At 46.6% G+C, this 23,425-nt stretch overlaps 1 protein-coding gene and 2 long non-coding RNA genes across 5 annotated transcripts in view; 2 read left to right on the top strand and 1 right to left on the bottom strand.

Moving 5' to 3' along the window:
- Window positions 1-23,425, top strand: part of LOC100399060 (doublesex- and mab-3-related transcription factor C1) — a 149,475-nt gene that overhangs the window by 36,285 nt on the left and 89,765 nt on the right. The gene's annotated exons all lie outside the window — the stretch shown is intronic.
- Window positions 19,113-22,525, top strand: LOC144581184 (uncharacterized). Its single transcript, XR_013531722.1, has 2 exons — window positions 19,113-21,748; window positions 22,323-22,525. It is a non-coding gene; the product is annotated as an uncharacterized LOC144581184 (long non-coding RNA).
- LOC144581183 (uncharacterized) lies at window positions 19,381-20,136 on the bottom strand. The gene is made up of 3 exons (XR_013531721.1): window positions 20,044-20,136; window positions 19,690-19,865; window positions 19,381-19,535 (listed from the first exon to the last, which is right to left on the bottom strand). It is a non-coding gene; the product is annotated as an uncharacterized LOC144581183 (long non-coding RNA).

The raw sequence follows: 23,425 nt of genomic DNA on the forward strand, positions 1-23,425 counted from the left end.
CCCTCCAAGCCCAAGGGGAGGAGGGAATAAGGTGGCCTCAAATCTTGTCCCCTGGGCCTGAGCCCCTTAAGCTGCAGTGGCAGCTTCATCCATGTCTGTGTCCCACACAGTCTCACATCCCTTGCTCTTCCTATGTTCAGGCAGTCCCGATTCATTTCTGGACTGGAGGAAAGGCCTCAGCACCTCCAGGAAGGCAGGAAAACAACTGGCTCATGCTGGGAGGGAGGCTCTGGGCTCCAAGTTGGAGGAAATAAAAGGGATACTTCTCACCCTTATCCCAGGTCAGAGAGTCTAAGCACAGCAAAGCTTTAGTGGACACATGCTCATTGATTCATTTTCTTCAGTAAAGATTTATCGGTGCCATGCTGTACGTAAAGCCCTGTGTCCAGGTACTGGCTGTTCCAGGACTAATGAGGTAGAGCTCCTGCTCCAGAGATGAGAGTCTGGGTGAGGACAGTCAAGCAAATTGACCTGCCAGAGGTGGCAGTCTAGCATGAAAAATGCTACGATAGAGAAGAGTACACAGTGTGTTCGTCAAATATTTCATCATACAGATAGGGAAATGGAAGCTCAGAAAGGTATAGCAACTTCGCCAAGGTAACACAGAGAGAAAATGGATCACTGTGGTGAGACAGTCAAGTGAGGACACTGTGATTGGGACTGGCATAGTGGAGGGGAGAAACGTTACCAAGGGAAGAAGGAAGGGTTCTTTTTTTGAGGGTAGGAACATCGGAGATCAAAAGGACAACTGAAAGGCTGAGTAAGGAAATGGTGGTTCCAGAGGAGAGCCATAAGTGCAAAGGCCCTGAGGCAGGGCGGAATCAAAAGTTATTTGGGGGGTTACTGAAGGCAAATTTTAGCCATGATGTGGAGAAAGATGAGGCTGTAGGAGAGGAGCAGAGTTGAGATGTCCAGATGGAAAGTCTGAGGGATGAGAGACACTGTCCTGCATAGAAAGCGGCTCTTACCGAATCATCTCATTTGGATCCAGGTGGCATAGCAGGAAGTCTCCATTGCTGGTCCAGGATGAGTCCCGGGCTCCCGTCCCTGTGTAGTTTTCTACAGTGCGTACGCTGGGCCTTCTAAACACACCAACGCTAGGGCATAATGGTGAGGTCAGAGTGATGCCCACTCAAGCTGTTCCCTAGAAGCCAGTGACCGGATACCATCCTCTGTGATCGGGGGAAGCTGGCAAACAGTGCATAATGAGGACATTGATATGGGTTCATCTAGAATAAAACCAGGATGACATAAAGAAGGTCTGGGTTTCTAGTGGGTGGGGGAGGGAAATGAGTACAACGAGGCAGAATTGTGGGGATAAGATATTGGAATCAGGCATCGGTGAGAGGGGAAGGCAGAGAAAGAGAGAAAGTGAGGAGAGGGGGAGGAAGGGAGTGACAGAGGGAGGGAGGGATGGGGCCAGGGAGAGAGTGAGGAATCTAGGGAGGGAGGCAGAAGAACATTAGGCCCTTTACATAAGGGATATGGCCGATGGGCTGCAATCTGCTGGGGCTGCCTCTCTCACACCAGAATTTTTGGAAAAGTATCCACTCTGATGTGCCTCTCTTCCTGGAGAACAGATGCCTTTGTCCTACATGCTAGGAAGATAATTTTCCTGCACGGCGTTTGGATTTTTGTTTTTGCTTTTTGCCACTGGAATGACCCGGAGTCGCTGGGGAGCTTCCAAGAGGAGGATGCAGGGTCCCAGATCAACTATATCACTCCTCATGGCTGCCACATACTGAGGGCCTCATACACTTCGCCGTGTGAATTACGTAAGCTGACACTTATCTTTCCAACAGTACTGCAAGTTCAGTGTCAGTCAGATTTCACAGAGGTGTAACCTGGGGCCGGAGACTTCGAGATATTCGTCCAAGGCCACATAGATATTTATCGACAAAGCTGGGACTTGACCCTAGGTCTGACTAAAATGTGGGTGCACCGTGCACCACCCTGGCACCTGCGAACCCCTCCCAGCCTTAATCAAGCCTTCTGTGTCTTGCACCCAGTCCCTAGCCCACAGATCCTCCCCCTGTCTTAATTACTATTGATTGCTGCATTAAAATCTACCACAAACATATCAGCTTAAAACGATAAACAGTTTTAATCTCAGAGTTCTGTGGATCAGGGATCTGGGTATGGCTTAAATGGATCCTCTACTTCCGAGTCTCTCCCAAGACTGGCAGCCCAGGGGCAACAGTCTCATCCGTAGGCTCGACCAGGGAAGGATGGACTTCCCAGCTCACCCATGCGGCTGTTGGCAGGATCCAGTTCCTCATCTGTAGGCTCAACTGGGGAAAGACTGACTTCCAAGCTCACTCATGCGATTGTTGGCAGGATCCCGTGGGTTGCTGGCCTGAGGACCTCAGTTTGTCTGTGGCTGCTGGCCAGGGACTTTCATCAGCTCCTCGCCAGCTGGCCTTCACCATCTGGGCGAGCACACGTGCAAGAAGAGCCTGAGGGAGAAAACGAATGCCAGCAGGTCGGAAGTCACAGTCTTGTTATAGCCTAAGCATGGAAATGAGACGCCATCGCCTTTGCCAAATTTTGTTGGTTAGAAGCCAGTCACTAGGTCCAGCCCACCCTCAAGGGGAAGGAATTCCATAGGGGCATGGGTACCAGACGGGGGGATCCTTGGAAGCCATTCTGGAAGGCTGCCCACCACACCTGCTCCTGCACCCACTTCAGTATACTGAGCCCCTTTGGGTATCAACTGCCTTGACGGAGCAAATGGTTGATGGGCCACCTTGGACTGTGCTACGTGGCCTGAATCTATCTGATCCCACCTCTCTTCCAGCAGGCCCAGGACTCGAGTCTGCCCGGCCTTGCGTTCCTCCCCATCCCTACCAACTACTCCCGGTCACTGAGCCCATGGGACGTCACAGCAGCTGAAAATGGACCTTCTCCCTGTGACTGAAGCACATACCCATCAGCCGAGTGGGACTGGGACCCAGGATGGTGCTCCAGACCTCTCCTAGTAAAACAGAGATGAAGAGCTCAGTTCACCCACTGAGACAGGGCCCACCTCAGGAGAACATGGGTATAGGTGGGAGAGGGCTAGGTCCAGAGTTATCTGTGAAAGCTGCTGAGATGTTCTTGCTTTTGCCCTCTGGGTTGGGATTCTGGGTAGAATCTTCCCATGTTCTCCAGCAGGCATCAGAGAAACATCTCTAAGGCAACGTGGGAGCACCCATGCCGGAGAAAGAGCAGCTCTGAAGCTGCGTGGAGACCCAGAAGTGTTCAGACGTCTAGGATGGGAGACCTACGCTAGGGAGGAGAGGAGTGAGGCTACATCGGGGATGCTTTCTGTGCCTCCATAATGTATTTAACTCAAAGGCAGAGAGACATGTGAAGCACATACAGATAGGAAAGCATTTTTAAGTAGGATGCTGGCTGCTGTATTCTTCTGGTTTTCTGTAGGTTTGAAATATTTCAGTGGTACAATACTCTAAAAGTAGAAAACAGAAGAGAAGGAGGGGCGCTCAGGGACCCTGCACTCCATATTTCCCAGGTGTGTCTCAGAGCCAAATGCATCAGGTTGCGGGGGGCGGCATGGTGAACTTGCGAGTTTCCTAGGAACCCAACAGTTCCATTAGGCTGTGGGGATTGGGACCGCAGGTGGCTGGACACCCACGGCAGAATCTTAGCCAGGAGCAGACCCATCCCAGAGAAGCCTGGGCTTTTTCCAGTTTTGGGAAGCACCCACCAGACTCAGCTCTTCTCCCTGCTGCTGTTTTCTTGCCATGCTTATCAGGAGCAGCTTACAAAAAGACACGGTGTGATAGTGAGAGATAAACAACCTGAGGTGATGGATGAGGTCATGTGCTGGAGGGGCTCTCTCCAAGGTTGGGGTCGGGGTTGCTGTGGTCAGATTAGAACCTAATGCCTCTGAAGCCTTTCCTGTGGATTCTTCGACATCTTCTCTCCTGACCTCACCTCTCTGCCCCTCAACTCACAGCCCTCCTCCCCGGCCCAAGGGCTATCCCTCAGTCACTGCCCATCAGGCACCCTACATGAAGTTTTTGAAGCCAGTAGCACGTTTACTGTCCATCAACCACTGTGCTATTTCAAAAGTGACTCGGGGATATGCACTACCTACCGCTCCAAGACACAAGGGCAGCAATCCATATGGCTAGGTCCCCTGTGCCTAACTCTCTCCACAATGACCCCCTGCCCCGCTACCTCCACTGAAAGACACAAACCACAAATCACAGGAGGTGGATGTTCATGTGGAGAGGGACATCAAATATCATACCACTGAAAGAGTCAAGTGTGCCAGCATTTATTTCAGGCCCACTGGGGCGAGCAGGGGCACAGGGCAGCAGAGGGGGCTCCGTCACCATTCATGGGTCTGTGTCTGCGGCTCCCATGGTCTCAGTTTCCGAGTGTCCAGTATCCTCCCCTAGGGAGGAAAACAGAGTGACAAGTGGACCCTTGGGAGCCCTGGGGATTCTGGCCTGGCCTGAGGTTCTCTTGGTGGAACAGGAAGGGGAGGCCACTGGGCTTGGCGGTGAGCAGTGAGAGAGGTGGAGGCTCTCACTGGAAGCACTTGGTGAAACACGCCAGGGCCCCCTGGAACCAGCTCCTCCAACACCCTCGCAGAAGAGCAGATTCTCTGGGCAAGCCTGTGCCACTGGATAGGTCCTCTATGGTGTTGGCAAAATAAATGAAGGGCATAGTGTCCTTAACTGAGCCAGTCCTGTTCAGGAAAACAGAGAAAAATCATTCTAGCCAGCACTAACATTGCTTCCTTTATTCATCGAGTGTTTGCTGAGGGCCTGTTATGTGCACACCAGGCTCAGTTTCAGGTACTGCGGATACAGCAATGAACTCTAGAGATCCAGATCCCAGATCTCCTGGGGCTGACTATCTGCCATGCTGGTGGGAAATCAGGCTCACCATGTCCTCAAGAGTTTGCTCTTCCTTGGGAAGGCCAAAAAATGGAGCTGCCCACCTTGCAAAGTTGAGGGCACCAGTCTGGGGGATGCGGCTTTCTCTATACAGTCCCAGCTCAGGACTCAGCGAAGTTCATGTTTTCTGAGAAGTGCGACGTACATGTGGTGTCTGAAAGGACTTATTGTCAGAGCCTGGCAGAACTCTTCATTGTGCTGGGCCTCTGGCTCAGGGCCTGTCCCTTGTGTGAAATTCCATCCCCGTGTCCCTGGCCTGGATCTTCACCCTCCCCTCCTGTAGGTGAGTATGCTCTTTTCAAGCAGTTGATACATTCTCATAAACTCCCTCAAGTGCTGAGATGCCTCGTTACCTAGCATCGTCGCTTTCTTTTCCTCTCTCCCGGCTCTCCCTTGAACCCACTCTAATCAGCTTCCAGCCCCACCACACGACTCTCACATAGATGATTAAATGACTAATTGAAAGTGATGGTTTCTGATTTCCATGCTACTCTACTTATATAAGCCTAAAGACTTAAGGAAAGATCTATTTTGTACATTGTTAACTTTAAGGTTTACTGAAATTCAAACCGGGGTACTTGCCAATTATATTTTCCCCCCTCACTAGCTCCATCTTCATGTCAAGAAACTCAGTGAGTATACAACCCTGAAACTAACCCTGAATTCCCAATGAGCAGAACCCCAGCATTGCCGGGTGATCCACAATCAAACTCCAGGTTTCTCCTCTGTGCATTAGTGGAAGCCAAGGTAGGGCGCTCGAGGGAAGCATGGATGTAGAAAACTGTGTCTCACGGATCCCGGAGTTTTTTTAGCTGTAATTTTTGATTCAGACTGCTCAGTCAAGACTCAGGCTCAGCCTATGGGAGCCTTCCAAGGTCCTGGCCTTGAGGATGCCCAAGGTTTTGTCCCGGGCTTGACAGAGCCCTTTTAGAACCCTGCGATGGGCCTTGAGACAGTGGTATCTGAGCCCCCAGGGCTCTGGTCTAGGAAGCATCAGTTTTCCCACCCTACTTCTAGTTACAATTGGTGTCAGGAGGAAAAAAGAATTTGGGGATGCACCATATCGTAAATATATTAAGCTGTTCAATCCCTGACAAATGGCACTCCAAATGTGGAGTGCACATTTGGTGCACAGTGTGAATCTGCGCCAATTCACACTACCAGCGTCAGAACGTCAGTGTATGACACCCGATTTGCATCATTACAATTTTAAATGTTTGTCAAGTTGCAGTTTGAAAAGTGGAATCTCAATTGTTATCTTAATTCCATTATGACTTGTGATGTGGAGCGCCTATTCCTTTCATAGTGGCCATTTGTATTTCTATAAATGGCCTGCTTAGATTCGTTGTTAGCTTTTCTACTGTTGTTTGTTCTCCCATGCGTTTCCTGAATTGTCTCGTCAGAGTTACCTGTATATTGCAAATATGATTCTTCGGTCTGTTATAATTGAAGAACATGTTTGTTCCCAGCCTCTCACTTCTGTTTGCAATTTAATTCCTGTGTCTTCTTGTATGGACACTTTTCATTTGGGGTGTTCATACCGGCTGCTTTACTCAGGCCTCACCACAACCATGCGAGGTTGTTAATGTTTACCTCAGTTTTCTTTTTGTTTGGTTGGTTTTATTGGCATTTAATGAATACTTATTGAGTTAGGTGTCAGAGATACTCTACACACGGGAGATAGAATCACCACAGTTCAATGTGCCAAGAACACACTGAGGGCTGGTGGCCCAGTAATGAGCTCTACCCTTACAGAGCTTCCCACCTGTAAGAGTTCCAGGCACACTCTTAAACACTTTATTTCTCATTCACGATTTAAAAATGTATTACTTACACATAATTATACATATTTATGGGGTACCGTGTGATGTTTCAACCCCTGTATGCATTGTATAATCATCAAGTCACGGTAATTACCATATCCATCACTTTAAACATTTTTCATTTCTTTGCAGTGTTAACATTTAAAATCTTCTAGATTTAAAATCTTGAAGTATACACTCCATTGGTATCTTCTATACTCATTCTACTGTGTAATAGAACTCCAGAACTCATTCTCTCTGTCAAACCATAACTTTTTACCCTTTACCAACCTCTCCCCTCGCCCCACATCCCCTTCCCTCTGCAGCCTCTGGTAACCAGTACTCTAGTTTCTACTTCTATGAAATCAATTTTTTTTTTTTTTTTAAGATTCCACATATGAGTGAGGTCATGTGGTGTTTGTCTTTCTATGCCTGGCTTATTTCACTTAGCATAATGTCCTCCAGGTTCATCCATGCTGCCTCAAATGACAGGATGTCATTTTGTTTTATGGCTGGATAGTATTCCATTGTGTATACCAGCCACGTTTTTCCTTACCAATTCATCCGTAGATGGGCATTTAGGTTGATTCTATATCTTGGCTATCGTGAATAATGATATCATGAATAACGAGGCATCAGTGAACACAGGAGCACAGATGTCTCTTCAAAGTAATAATTTCCTCTCCTTTGGATATATACCCAGTAATGAGATTGCTGAACCACACAGCAGTTTTCTTTTTAATTTTTTGAGGAATCTTCACACTGTTTCCCATAATGACTGTAGTAATTTTCATTTCCGCCAACAGTGCGTAAGTGTTCCTCTTTCTCCACAGCCTCTCCAGCATTTGTTACTTTTTGTCCTCTTGATAACAGCCATTCTAACTGGGGCAAAGTGATATCCCATCGTGGTTTAGATTTGTATCTCACTGACGATTGGAGATGTTGAGTGTTTTCATATATCCGTTTGCCATTTGCACACCTTCTTTTAAGAAAAGTCTATTCAGGCATTTTCCCCAATTTCTAATTGAATAATTATTTATTTTGCTATTGTTTGGGCTCCTTATGTATTCTGGATATTAACCCCTTGTCAGATGCATAGTTTGAGAATACTCTCTCTCATTCTGTAAGCTGTCTCTGTTACTCTACTGGTCGTTTCTTTTGCTGTGCAGATGCTTTATAGCCTGACATAATCCTGTGTGTCTATTTGTGCTTTTGTTGCCTAGGCTTTTGAGGCCTTACTGAAAAAAAAATCCTTGCCCAGTTCAATTTCGTGAAATGTTTCCCCTATGCTTTCTTCTAGTAGTTCCAGAGTTTCAGGCCTGACATTGCAGTCTTTTAAGCCATTCCGATTTGACTTTTGTATCTAGTGAGAGATAGGGGTCTGGTTTCATTCTTCTGATTGTGAACATGCAGTTTTTCCAGCCCCGTTTATCGAGGAGACCGTCCTATCCTCCAGGTAGGTTCTTGGCTCCTTTGCAGAAAATCAGTTGGCTGTTAATGCTTCGATTTATATCTGGGTTCCCTATAACGTTTTATTGTTCTGTGTATCTGATTTGATGTCAGTGCCCTGTTGTTTTGGTTGCTTTTGTATATTTTGAGGTCAGGTAGCGTGTTGTCTCCAGCTGTGTTCTTTCTGCTTGTGATTGGCTTGGCTTTCAGCATCTTTTGTGGCTCCATACCACTCTTAGGATTTTTTTTTTTTTCTGTCCAGACTGTCATTGGTATTTTGACAGGGATGTCATCAAACGTGGAGATCACGATGGTTGATACAGACATTGCAACAATATTAATTCTTCCATGAACATGGAATCTCTTTCCATTTATTTCTGCCCTCTTCAATTTCTTTTATCAGTGTTCCACAGTTTTCACTGTAGAGATCTTTTGCTTCCTTGCTTAAGCTTATTGCCAGGGATTTTATTTTTTATCTGTTGTAGCTATTGTAATTGGAACTACTTTCTTGATTTCTTTTTCAGATAGTTTACTGTTGGCAAATAGATGTGCTACTGATTCCTGTACGCTGATGTTATATTCTGCCGCTTTGCCAAATTCACTTGTTCTAACAGTTATTTGGTGGAGTCTTTAGGGTTTTCTCTACGTAAGTCTATGTCAGCTGCAAACAGGGACAATTTGACTTCCTCTTTTCCGGTTGGATGCTGATATGGTTTGGCTGTGTCCTCACTCAAATGTCATTTTGAATTGTTGCTCCCATGATTCCCACGTGTTGTGGGAGGGACCTGGTGGGAGTTGATCAACTCATGGGGGCGGTTTCCCCCATACTGTTCTTGTGGTAGTAAGTCTCACCAGATCTGATGGTTTTATAAGGAGTTTCCCCGTTCACTCGGCTCTCATTTTCTCTCTTGCCTGCCGTCATGTAAGATGTGCCTTTTGCCCTCCACCATGATTGTGAGGACTTCCCAGCTACGTGCAACTGGGAGTCAATTAAGCCTCTTTTAAAAAAATAAATTACCCGGTCTTGGGTATGTCTTTATCAGCAGCGTGAGAACAGACTAATACAGGTGCTCTTTACATCTTTCTCTTACCTAATCGCTCTGGCTAGAACTTCCAATACTAAGTTGAATTTAAGCGGTGAAAGTGAGCATTCTTTTCTTGTTACAAATCTTACAGAAAAAGCTTTCAACGTTTTCCTATTCAGCATGACATTAGCTTTGGGTTTATCATATATGGCCTTTATTTTGTTGAGGTATGTTCCTTTTATACCTACTTTGCTGGGAGTTTCTATCATGAAGGGATGTTGAAATTTTTCAAATGCTTCTCAGCATCTATTGAAATGGGCATATGGATTTCGTCCTTTGTTCTGTTGATGTGAGGGATCACTTTTATTACTTTGCACATATACTGAACCGACCTTGCATCCCTGGGATGAATCCCACTTGATCATGGTGGATGATGCTTTTAATGTCCTGCTAGTGTTTGGCTGAGGGTTTTTGCATCCATGCTCGTTAGGGATATTGGCCCTTACCTTTCTTGTTTTGTTGTGTCCTCATCTGGTTTTGGAATTACGGTAATGCTGGCCTTGTAAAATGTGTTTGAAAGTATTCCCTCCTCTTCATTTTTTTTTTTTTGGGAAGACTTTGAGAAGAAGTGGTACCAGTTCTTTCCATGTTTGGTAGCATTCACCAGCAAAGCCATGAGATCTTGGACTTCTCTTTGATGGGAGAGTGCTTACTCCTGCTTCAATGTCATTATTCCTTATTGTTTCTGTTCAGGTTTTCTGTTTCTTTTTGATGCAATCTTGGTAGGTTGCATGTGTCTGGGAATTTATCTGTTTCTTCTAGATTTTGAATTTCCTGGCAGATAGTTGTTCACAATAGTCTCTTATCATCATTTCCATCCCTGTCGTGCCAGTTGCAATGTTTCCTTTTTGTCGCTGTTTCTATTTGAGTCTTCTCTCTGCTTTCCTTAGTTAGTCCAGCTGAAGATTTGTCAATTTCTTTATCTTTTAGAAAGCTAACTCTTTGTTTTTTAGATTTTTTAAGTTGTTCTTAAAAATTCTCTACTTAGTTTAGTTCTGCTTTGATCTTTGTTATTTCTTTTCTTCTGCTAACTTTTGTTTTTGCTGTTGTTGTTGTTGTTGTTGTTGCTGTTGTTGTTCTTTTTCTCGTTCCTTGGGGTGTAACATTAGTTTGTTTATTTGAGATATTTCCACTTCTGGTATGTAGTCATTTATTGCTATAAAGTTTCCTCTTAGAGCTGCATTTGCTGTATCCCATAGGATTTGGCGTGTTGTGTTTCCATTTTCATTTGTCTCAAGGAATCTTTAAATTTCCTTTTTAATTTCTTCATTGACCCATCCATTGTTCAGGAGCATGTTGTTTCATTTCCATGAATTTGCCCAGTTTCCAATGTTCCCTCTCTTATTGATTTCTGGTTCTATTCCATTGTGGTCAGAAAACACTCGATGTGATTTTGATTTTTAAAACTTTGTTAAGAATTGTTTTGTGACCTAACCTATGGTTTATTCTGAGGAATGTTTCATGCGCCGTTGAGAAAAAAAATGTGTATTCTGTGGCTTTTGGATGGAATGATCTGTAAACGTCTGTTAGGTCCACGGGGCCCAGAGTGCAGTTTAATGTCGATGTTTCTTGGTTAATTTTCCATCTGGATGACCTGCCCGCTGCTGAAATTGGGGTACTAAATTTCCTCACTATTACTGTATTATGATCAATCTCTCCTTTTAGGTCTTTTAATATTTTCTTTACGTATTTAGATGCCCTGGTGTTGGGTGCATATATTTATAACAATTATAAATAAATAAATAAATAAATAAATATTTTTTTACCACATATATTTACAAGTGTTAAAAATATATATTTACAATTGTTAAAATATATATATTTAACAATTAAATATATATTACAATATCTATTGCAGTTGTCAAAATACATATGTATCTTGTAATATGTATCACTATGTATATTGCAACAGTTAAAAAACATATATATATATATATCATACATACATACGAACACACATATACTTACAATTGTTATGTCCTTTTGCTTTATCAACCTGTTTAACATCATATAATGGCCTTCTTTGTCTTTTTCTTTTTATGGTTCTTCACATAAACTCTATTTTATGTGATCTAAATAGAGGTACTCCCACTCTGTTTTAGGTTCCATTTGCACAGAATGTCTGTTTCCAACCCTTTGCTTTCAGTCTATGTGTGTCTTTGTGGGTGAAGTGAGATTCTTGTAGACAGTATATAGTCGGGGCTTGTGTTTTTAGCCACTCTATGTCTTTTAATTGGAGAACTTAGTTCATTTACATTCAAGTTTATCATTGACAGGTAAAAGCTTAACACTATCATTTTGTTACTTGTTTTCTGATTGTTTTGTAGATCTGTTCTTCCTTTGTTCCACTCTTACTGTCTTCTTTTGCTGTTGTGTGTTTCTCTCTAGTAGTAAATTTTGATTCCTTGCTATTGATATTTTAGAGTCCCTATTATAGGTTTTTACTTTGTAGTTACCATGATGAGACTTACAAAATATGTCTTATAATTACAATATAAGTTATTTTAAACAGATAGCAGTTTAACTTTAATCACGGGAAAAAGGAACAAAAACAAACTCTACACTTTAACTCATCCGCCCCTCCACACTTTGACTTTTTGATGTTTCAAGTCACATCTTTTTATATTACTATCTCTTAACCAATTGTTGTGGTTATTACTATTTTGAACAGTTTTGTCTTTTAGGTTTCATACTTAAGATATGTTTGCCAGCCCTCAATGACAGTATTATAGCACTGTGAATTTGTCTGCTTTCTTACTATTACCAGTGGGTTTGATACCTTCAGATGTTTTTTTCTGTCACGTGTTAGTGTTCTTTTCTTTCAGATTGAAGAAACCCCATTCGCATTTCTTCTTCCTTTCTTCCTTTCTTTTTGTCTTAGAAAGTCTTTTTCTTTCCTTTATGTTGGAAGGATAGCTTTGCTGAATACAGTATTCTTGACTGACAGTTTTTTCCCCTTTATCACATTGAATGTATCATTCCTCCCTTTCCTGGCCTGCAGGGTCTCTGCTGAGAAATGTACTGAAAGCTGTACTGGTGATCCATTGTGTGTGATATGTTGTTTTTCTCTTGACGCTTTGAGCATTTTTCTTTGCCTTCTATTTGTTTAAATAATTTGAATATGGTGTGCCTTGGGGAATTTGTCTGCAGGTTGAATTTTATTTGTGATCTCTGAGCTTCCTGTACTGGAATGCTATGATCTTTCTTCAGATTTGGGATATTTCAGCCATTACTTATCCAAATATATGCTTTCTAGACCTTGTGCTTTTCTTTTGTCTTCCTCAGCAATTTCTATTATGCAGAGCCTAATTTTCTTGATGATGTCTTATAATTCTCAAAGGCCTTCTTCCCTCTTTTAAAATGCTTTTATCTTTTTCCTCCTCTTTATATGTTTTATCTTGGTGCTTACAGATTCAGTTTTTCAGTTCAGTTGCTATAGTCTCTATTTCAGGACTTCGGGATTTTTAATCCTTTTTATTTCCTTGTCACATTTTTTGTTTTGTTCCTGGATTGTTTTAGACATTTTATTTAGTTGGTTATCCAGGTTGTCATGTAATTCCCTTAACTTCTTTAGGATTATTCTGAATTGTCTCTCAGACATTCCCTAGATCTTCAGTTTTTCTGGGTCTGTTACTGGAGTTTTGTTGGTTTCTTTGGGTGTGTCATATTTCATGAGTTTTCACAATCCTTGTCTCTTTATATTGATGTCTGTGTGCTCGAGGAGATGGCCACCTCTTCCAGGTTTTGCAGCTGTTCCTCGGTGGTGTTAAACCTTTGCTACTTAATATTGGAACTTAATCCCTGGCCAGCTATTGCTTTCAGTCTGAGAAAGACTTATTTTGAGCACTGGAACTTAAATGTTAAACTGGAACTATATTGCTGCCCTGCCACTGCTTCTTGGTTGGGGGACGAGTTAGGTGAACACAGGACCATTACTGACAACGTTTTAGTTGTTTCCAGGTCAAGAGAAGGCTCCACGTGATCACGTGGGCTTAGCGGGAAATCTGGCCAGGGATTTGGGCCTTCCTGTGCCCCTGTCCGTGCTATGGTTCTGGCCAGTCCCTCAGCACTGGCTTGCCCACTGATGGCGGCACAGAGCGGCTGCCAAGATCCACGTGAGAGTTGCTGTGATCAGTGCACCCACTTTCTGTTCCCAGTTCACACCAGGTGTTTCAGCTCTCTTCTGGAACTCCCAAGGATACCTGTGGGATAGGACTGGAGGGGACTTCCCATGAAGATTCTCAGACTGGTGGGGAGATCACATGTCCACCTCCAATTCCCTCCTCCCACCTCAGAAGTTGTGGGTCTAGAGAAATTCTCTGTGAGTATCATTATGCTGGTTTGGGGGAGGAGGTGGCACAGTCTAACATGACTGTTGTTCCTCTTACCGGTTGTGGCTTTTCTCAATTTTGTCATCCTAGTTTCTCCCCCAAGTTCTGGTGAAATCAGAGTGGTATTCTTGTCTTGGATTAATTTCTAGTTGTGCATTTGTGGGAAGAGTGGTACTGTGGGATCATCTGTTCTGCCATCTTGCTGACATCACTCCTCCCCTTTACCCCGGTGTTCGAATGCAGAAAGCAAGGCTAAGAAAAGGTGCAGGGGTTTGTTCCCAGATTCTAATCCAAGATCACAACCGATGTATGCCTGACTGGAAAGCTATGCAATAACGTGGGCCCATGCCAGGCTATAGGCCAACATTAAAGCCCCATTCATACCTGCCCCCTCCTAGACATTGAGGGAGCACAGCACATAGTGGAAGAAGCCTTCTTTTGTCCTCAGAGGAGTGTGCCTACTTCAAAGCCCACAAGAGAGGGTATGGAAGAAGAAGGTACTTAATAATGGACCTGCTGGACAGGACACTGTAGTGAGGGTCGGGAGATCTGGGGACCAGGACAAGACCCACCACTAACTGTGACTTCGTCTAAGTAACTTGCTCTCTGCTGGACATGTCTCTAATAAACAAATAAGAGTTCTGAGCCACTGTTGCAGGTGTCAGAGAGGTGAGTTCATTGACCCCAGCTGGGATAAAGGGAGAGGGGGTGAGATACACCTCTGGCAATCATTTCAGCAGCCTATAGCCCTTATCAATGCAACCTCTCAGCCTTAGCAGCTATTGCTAGTATCATCATGATTTGCATGTAAATGACTGCTGCTGGATGATGATCTGGGGACAAATGGCACCCAAAGCTTATCCCAAAGGGCCTGATCTCAAGGAAGCTGATGGATGCTGCCTCTAGGCCTGCTAGAACACCAGCTGCTCTGTGGAGGGGGCATCCTTTGTAATCTTCACAACCCCTCCGTGAGACTCTTGCTTTCCTGCCCCCACGAAGAGTAATAGCATCAGTCCTTTGCAACCAGCCAGGACTGCTGTGAGGAGTAATGAGAAAGCTCCAAACAGCTCTGGAAGATACTAGAAAGTGAGTTGCACCTGCTATGTACCCACAAAATTAAACAGCAACAACAACAAGAGAGGAGCATGATGCAAGTCCAACAGATTACTCATCTGGACAATTGCAGGAAACATACCAGAGCTGTGCATTATGAGGTAAATGGTCATCGATATTACTACTAATCATTAAATGCCCACTGGTGATACCATTCCCAGTGGAGTTACAAATGCCACCCAAAGAATCCATAGCTCCTGTCCTCTCAGTAGATATGGGAAGTCGTGGTTACTGGGGACCAGGCTTTGCCTGGCATGCCCCTAAAGGTTTTAGCCTATCTCGTCCTCACAGCAAGTAAATAAGATAAGTCTATCTCCTGCCTCTGGGACGAGGCTGTTCACCCTCCCCTCACAATGCCCAGAGGACATTGAGGAATAAGTAAACCAAGGCCAAAGCCTCCTAACCCATGCTCTGTGATGTGTGCCAATGGTTTATGATGTCTCCACAATACAGCTCTTGTCCTCCCTTAAGTGGTCAATTAGGGCCTGGGACAGCCTACAGATAGTACCCAACATGGTTAAGCACCACCCCTTTTGAGCCTCACCTTTACACCGCACACCAAAACATACATGTGTTATCGTGTGTGTATAAAAACTCCAAACCAAGCCAAAACAAGAAGAGGATGTGTGTAATTTTCCTGAATGGGGTAGAATTCTGGTTATCTCCTGTGTAACTGCCAAGTGTGTTCAAGGTAGCTTCTCAGCAACGCATCGGCAGTATGAATCTCAGCAGAACCCAAGACCAGACCCGACTTCTTCAGTCTTTCACTGAATCCTCCTCCTTCTCCTCCTCCTGTGGTGCCGATCTTGGTCAATGGTACCCCAGGGCCACAAGTCACTCAAGCCAGAAGCCTGGGTGTCATCCTTGGCCCCTCTCTGGACCTTGCCCCGGGCCCACCTCCAACCTAGGACAGCACCATTCTATCTATCCTATGAAAAGCATCTGCCAAATAATGCCACTGCCCTTCGCACCCTCTTCCACTAACTTTCTGCACAAACTTTACAACCCACGAGTGAGTGAGTGAGTGAGTGAGTGAGTGAGTGAGCTTTCTTTGGGTACAATTTCTCCCAATGGCCATTGATTTTCTGTGATTGAGACTAGGGGTGTCTGAAGATGGCCAGTGAATGAATAAAACTGATTGGCAGGGTCATGGAAACAAGCAAGGCCCACATTGAACCTCACTGGCATGATCTCATTACACTTCCTCGTGCTGGAGTCCCAGGAAAGCCGAGTCCCTCTTTGTCATCAGTGCAGGGAGGATGGGTCAGCCTTTTGTGAGAGTGGTCTTGGAGAGTGTGCTCTCCCTTGGTATGGCTTAAAGAAACCGCCCGCCGTGCTATGTTGAGGGCACCACTCTGGGGGTTCCAGCGAGACGGCAGCTTTTCCCCTACAGGAAATAAAACAGATGAATGTGATTTGATGGGACCCCTTGAGGTCCCGACGCTCATTTAGTCTTTGTCTGGAAGGCCCACCATTAGGCTCCATGTAGGAGACCAGTAGTCTTCTGACTGCTCTCAGGAGTACTCTGGAGGTCTGTATAATTACCTCAGGTGACCATGGGGAGCACTGGAGGAGGGGCACAATGGGTGCAGTTTTTTTTCCCCCATTGGGTCACGCCATCATTTTATCAGTCAAAACGATTCCCCAGTGGGGTGCAGTGTGGGAAGAGATTGGGCGGTGAGTGGCTGGAACTGTGTTCAGGCCCCCTGTGACTTGGGAACCCTGACTCCATTCATGTACAATGTCCCCATCACCAAGAGCATGGGCTGTTACTCGCAGTCGATCGGGAACCCCGCTCCCCCCAGATTTCTAGTTGGGGACAGTGGCTCTTAGACTGCATTGGTGTCTTGGAAGGGTCCTTGCCTCAGATCAACCAAGGACTGTATCCTGGCTCCCTCTTGTGCTGGAGATGTGACCTCAGAATGGTGATCACACAACTCACCTTGATCCAGATGGCGGGAGGATAAAACGAAAGCATGTGAAGCTCCTGTAACACAGCAGGCTGTGTAACATTTCACGCAGCTGAGGACAAGTGTTGCTACCTCCGTAAGGTTACCCAGGATTCACAGGAACATAGCACCAGAGAGAATGAGAGCGGGTGAGGCAGAAGAGTAAGTTATTCTCTTGCTCACTCGCACAGTCCAGTGGTCTTCTGTTCACCAAAAGTGCTCGGTGATCCTGGGGCAGTGGGATTTCTGACCCCACATCTTCTTCTGAGGCACTGTTCACTTTACTGACCTACCTGAGACATCCCTCAGGCACAGGGATTCTCAGGTGATGTAAACGCGGGTGAGGGGGAGGTGTAAGCGAAGGAGGAGAACTCATGACTTGGGCACAGTCATATTTCAGAAACAAAGGTGTAGAGCTGATGACCCATGCCTTTCCCTACTGCTGACCTATCTTTCCCCCTTCCTGCACGTGATTGCCCTGTACGTATGCTCAAGTGGTTCATCATGCAGTGGGTAATGGGGCCTGCTCTTGAGATGCACGAGCATCTGTTTTGTGTCGCCATAACAGAATACATGAGACTGGGTGATTTATAAAGAAAAAAAATGTTATTTAGCTCATGGTTCTGAAGGCCGGAAAGTTGAAGGGCATGGCCCCGGCTTTGGGCAAGGGCTTGCGTGCTGTGTCATTATGTGGTGAGGAAGGTCAAGGGGGAAGCGGTCACATGCAAAGAGAGAAAACCTGAGGGCCATCCTGGCCGTATAACAACCTACTATCTTGGGCACTTTGTCCATTCCGGCAAGAACTTTTCCAGTCTCACCAGCACAAGAACTCACTCACTACTGTGAGGAGAGCACCAAGACATCTACAAGGACAAAGGTGGAGCCCTCATGACCCAAACAACCTCCCACTAAGCCTCACCTCCCAGCACCACCACGTTGGGGATCAAATTTCAACATGAGTTGAATCTCCTGTGTGTACGGGGCTGGCAGAGGAAAGCATCTTCTGCTGTGAGGCTGCAGGGTCCACTGGCCTGGGCAAAGGGGAAGCCAGGGAAATACACCTGGTCCATCCACGCCAAGAGGGCCTGAGGTGGATGATGGCAACTGGAGGTTGAATCAGCAGTGGAGGTATTCCTTTCAGGAGATGTTGGGGGGTGCAGTGTGTGGGAGTCAGTCAGCATCTGGTGGGTAGTGGGCATATGGTTCTGGGCAAAGCAGACCTGGACAATGTCAGGATCAGATTGGAGAGCCCTGGACGGGGTGTAGTGCAGTGGGGAGAGGGGCTCTTCGTTGCCATCTCTGCCACTTGGGTTTCAAGTGTGACTGCCGAGTTGTGCCCTATCCACCAGACTTCTCCACATCATTTCTTGTTTCAACAAGTATTCACATCCTAAATGCACACACACAAGCACAAGCATGCCCATGCACATGCATGCACAGACTCTCCCTGACACTCCTTTACAAGTGCAATGACTGAGCTCGTGGTTATGACAGCAGCTATGAAGGAACAAACACCCAACAGGTCCCCAGCCCTCGGGAGTTGGAACTCTGCTCCTCTTTTGGACAGGGCTAAGCCCCACGCTGTGATGTCCTAGGAACTTTTGGAGAAGCAGCCATATGCACCTGAGCCTCCCCTACTGAGTTAGGGCCCAGCTCAGGAGGACAGAGGCATTGTGGGGAGACAGGTGGTACCTGTGCTATCGTAAAAGCTGCAGAGACATGGGATCTAAAGAACTCCATCAGTCTATAATTAAGAGCTTTGTCTGTTCAGTACCTATGGGTCTCACCGTGGCTGTCCCCACGGATGTAGGAAAAGGGCTGTGGGATTTCCAAATGCTGTTGCCTACCTGAACCTTACCCCATCTGGATTTCATTTGCACCTAAAGGCCCTGGACCGCTGAAGAACCAAAGGGTGAGTAATTCACCCGGCAGGCCCTATGAAAGCATTTATTTTCCTCCCTTAGCATTGTGCAGAGGACTACAAGAGATAGGGGAGTGGGAGAGAGTATTTTGGTGTTCCTGCGTCCTAGTTAGGCTTCTTGATACTAAAAAGCACATCCAGTATCTTTGTCCATTTACTTCGGGGATTCCTGGTGTTGCAATTTCTAACAGGGCCTCCTCCATGGTTGTTAGTTAACAGGGACAATTATGCTCCAACCCCCCTTTCAGAATTTTCCCGCTGATACTGTGTTGCAACATGTATCAAGGTCACCTTAGGAAGGCAAAAGAAAAAAAAAAAATGAAGCCCTCATCTTCTGTAAAGGAACAATGCATAGTTGGAGACGAGGTCGCCTGTTGGAAGGGCTCTCTGTCTTGCGGTGGGGCAGGGGGGCTTGGGAGCTCTCTGTCAGTACAGGGGTTAACGCCTTTTCTGAGATCCACAGATTCTTCCTCCACATGACCCTCCCGCCTCCGCCTGCAAACACCGCCCAGTTTTCCTCAGATATGAAGACCGTGTGCACTGCTGGGGGGAGAGAGACGTTACTCCGTCCTCATTCCTGCATGTAAGTGCCCCACCAGGGTCAGAGCTGCCAGCTGTGGAAGACTCACCGTTGGCTGGCCACAGCCCATTGCCACCAGGACCCAGGAACAAGCAGCGCTGCCTCGAGGAGGAGGGCGGACAGCCTAACAGGGCTAAGGGAGATGCTAGCTCTCTCCCTCCACAACCCCACCGCTGCGAAAGTTGACCACCCCCAGTTCACCCGACTTGTTGAAAGTTACATCAAATGCCACAAAGCGAAAAACAGTCAAGCGTGCCAGCGTTTATTTCAGGCCCGGTGACCGGGACACCGCGGGCGAGCAGGGGCATGGAGCAGCAGAGGGGGCTCGGTCGCCGTCCAGGCCTTTGTGTCTGTGGCTCCGGTGGTCTCAGATTCTGAGTGTCCGGTGTCCTCTCCTAGGGAGAAAAGCAGAGTGACAAGTGGACCCTTGGAAGCCCTGTGGCTTTCTGGCTTGGTCTGAGGTTCTCTTGGTGGAACGGGAAGGGGTGGCGGATGGGCTTGGCGGTGAGCAGTGAGAGAGGCGGAGGCTGGCTCCCAAGGAGCTCTCACCTGAAGCACTTGGTGAAACACGCCAGGGCTCTCTGGAACCGGCTCCTCCAAGACCCTCGCAGAAGAGCAGGTTCCCTGGGCAAGCCTGCACCACCGGATGGGTCCTCCGTGGCGTCAGAGGCAACAGCCAACTCCTCAGGATCTTTCTGTGGCCCTTTCACATTCTGAAAGACAAACTAAAGAGCCGGCTCCTAATGGCCCCTCCCATCCCCGGCTTCCCTTACCCCCTCCGGCAACTGTTGTGTGCCTCCCCCGGCCCTCTTCCAGGGGCTGGGGATGCAGCAGTGACCTGCACAGACGAAAGTCCGGCCTCCTGGAGGACATTCCAGGACAATGGAGGGAAGCCAGACTCACCAGATCAGCAGGTGGAAGGAAGGGAGTGAAGATCATGCTTCCCAGAGTCTGTGATGTGCCAGTGGGGACCAACACGGCTTCGTTGAAGACACCGGTGAAGCTCGTCACTCTGCCGGGTGCAAAGAGGCCGAGGGCCTGCCCCCTCCACGCCCCATTCAGCTCCTCTGCCCCTGCCCCATCGCCCCTCCCTCCTCCAGCCTCGTGCTCCAGTAGTGGATACATTGGTGGTATGTCACGTTCCCTCTGTTCCTGTGTCTCTTACTCCCACGCCTCCAATCTTTCTTTCCTGTGCTTCTTCCTCCTGGCCCTCCTAGCAGGCTTGAGCCACGGTTCTGCTAGCTGAGCAGAACAGCCCTGAAGGTCCTCCTGGAAAGAACACGATGTGTAGAGGTCTTCTGGCGGTAGCTCATCTTATTTGGCAATGAATGGTTCATTGCATGTCAAGGTCACACAGGGTCCTAGTTTGCCGTGAGCAGGAGCATTCCAGTTTTAAACCTTAAAGGCCCCTGGCCCGGGAAAACTCTCCATCCCAGGCAAACTGGGACAGTTGGTCATCCTACTTGATTCATGTGGGCACTATTGCGACATTAGCGTGAACTGTTTTTCTCACATTTTACAGTTGAACCTTGTAGATGAAATTGTAAGAGTGATTCTGATACATAAGACGTCGTCATTTATGAGTAATGGATGTGCATTGAAGGCTCTTTGTATCTTCATAGGGTGGAGGTAAATGCAGCATTATGTGTTTGCCCCCTGAATACACATCCACTAAAAAACTATGATTGGACCTCAGCCATCACATCTGCTCTTGGGGTGTCACAACAGAGTTCTAGGTGGACCCAGAGTTGCAGAGACAAGGTCAGGGGAAGGAGCCGAGAAAGAGGTTAACAAGACCACAGATGCTGCAGATGGGATTCACACGAAGATGTCCTTCCCACCAGCCAGGCCATCGCTGGCCTTGTAAGGTAATGAGATTAGTAACGTTAGAGGTGTTGAAACACAGCCCGGGTGGTCACTTGTACACTATGCCGCAGAGAGGAGAGTTCAAATGGTTCCAGACAGCCCTGAGATTCACAGGATTCCTGTGTAAATCAGAGGTAAAGAGCCCTTAGCTTTCATGTGAATGCATAATTCCCTCTGATGTGCACAGAAATTCTCACCAAAATCTTGTGAATTTCCAGCAAGTGTTGCGAAATACTTAGAAACTCCTCCAAGAAGTGAGCAGGTCTTGTCTGTCCTATCTTCCTTTTCTCTCCTTGAGTCTACTCCAGTTGGGTTTCCTCCTCCACCACTCCACTGAAACTTAGGAGGTAATTGAACATGAACCAATGAGCAAGTGAAAGTAATGTTTCTTATAGTTGTATGTGACTAGCTATGTGATTAAAATGACCAAACTGGCAAGTTGTGTTTAAATGCTTAATAAAAGCTAGGTTTACATTGTTAACTTAAAAAATGAATAGAAATGAAGACCCAGAAAGCTACACTGTCATCTCTCAGCACAACTTTCATTCTCACATAAAGAAACTCATTTTCTAAGTAGGAAGGTTGTTCCGAACTGCCGGAGATTCCCAGGAATGAAGGCCCAGGTTTTGTGGAGTTTTCATCTGTCTCCTTGTAGACGCAGCCATCTGCCACCAGGTGGCAGAACAAGACGAGAAAACTGTGCCCCACGGAATCCCTGAGCCCCTTCTGCTGCAGTTTTTGAGTGAGTTTTCTCAGGGGCCGGGATCTGTCCCGGGGAACCATCCCAAGGTCTTGCCCTCCTAAGATATTCCAGGGTGTACCCAGGGCCTGGTCCGGGGTTTCTGACGTCTACGATGACGCTTAAGGCAGTGACAGGGATCAGCAGGGCCTCCGGGCTAGGAGACTCAACTCACCTCCTCATTTAGTAACCCTGGGGTGTGGCAGTAGGTTGCTTTAGGCAGGACGAGGGGCCAGTTGTATCTGTCAGTATGTCAGGGTAGTGACATCTGTGATTCTGCAGGGACATTTGGACAGCAGGGAATCAGAAACGCGGGAAAGTGAGGGTCAGCAACCGAAAACCTTGCCAACTGCTATGGACTGAATTGTGTTCCTCCACCCCGCAATTAGTGGTTTGAAGCCCTGACCCCTAATGGGACTGTATCTGGAGCTAGAGCCTTTAGGAGGGAATTGGGGTTACATGAGGTCATAAGGGTGGAGGCCTGCTCCGACAGGATTAGTGTCCTTATGAGATGAGAGGCCACAGAGCTCATTGTATCTGTCAGTATCTCGAGGTAGTGACAACTGTGATTCTGCAGGGACATTTGGACAGCAGGGGTGTCTCTTCCTCTCTGCACCGCATGCACCCAGGAAAGGCCGTGTGACGTCTTAGCAAGAAGTAGGCCAACCATGAGGAGAGCCTTCACCAGAAACCAAATCGGAGAGCCTTCACCAGAAACCTTGATCTTGATCTTCCCACTTGGCAGAACTGTGAGAAAATAAATGTCTGTTGTTTAAGTCACCCAGCCCGTGGTATTTTGTTATGGCAGCCCGAGCGGACTAATACACCAACCTAGAGATTCTTCAAAGAAATGAGTCCCGGGCTGGCCCAGAAGGCCAGGCTGCTCAGTCCCCGGAGCCTGATGGCAGGTGAGGAGGACAACCCTGCCCAGCCCAGTCGCATTTTCTTTTCTTTCTGAGTCTCCTTTGAGAAAATAAGCTGCCTCGGTGCAATTGCCTTGAAGGGACGCAGAGTTCTGCAAGGAGTCAGGGAGGGGCTGTGAGTGACGGTGATAAGACCCACCCCCGAACCCCCACACCCTGCAGATGGATGGGATTTATATCAAGAAAGGCTACCATGTCAGTCCCCAGCTTTATGCCGTGTCTCCCTCAGCTGAGATTTAAACGAGTATGTAGGGATTCAAGAAAAAGTTGATTTTAAAATTTGGAACGGATGTTACAGGGAGGAGGGGTCAACTGGATTTTGCCAGCCCTGAGATTGAACTGGATAAATTACAGGTAAATTATATGTGTGAAAGCACTGGGTACATGAGAGGATCTCAACACAATTTTCTTGGCTTGCAAGCAAGTTTCGCAGAAGCTCCTGCAAGAGGGGAAGTGACTCTTCTTATTATTACGAATCGCAACAGTTTCTTTTATTAAAGACCTGTTTACAATATTGTCTTAGTTACGCAAATACAGATGATAAAACAATAGTCTCCTTTGTCCACCCCTCTCCATCTCTAGCCCCCTCAGCAATGGTTTAATGTGTTTCCTCGAAAATTCCTCAGTCAATGCATTTACACGCACATACATACACTAATAGAAACATGTGCTTGCCTTTCGTGGGGTCATAAGATACATATTGGCTCATGATGCACGTATTGTGTGGCACTTGATTTTTGCGTTTTACAGCAAGTCT

This window comes from Callithrix jacchus, chromosome X (genome assembly GCF_049354715.1).
Source record: "Callithrix jacchus isolate 240 chromosome X, calJac240_pri, whole genome shotgun sequence".
NCBI classification, from domain to species: Eukaryota; Metazoa; Chordata; class Mammalia; order Primates; family Cebidae; genus Callithrix; species Callithrix jacchus.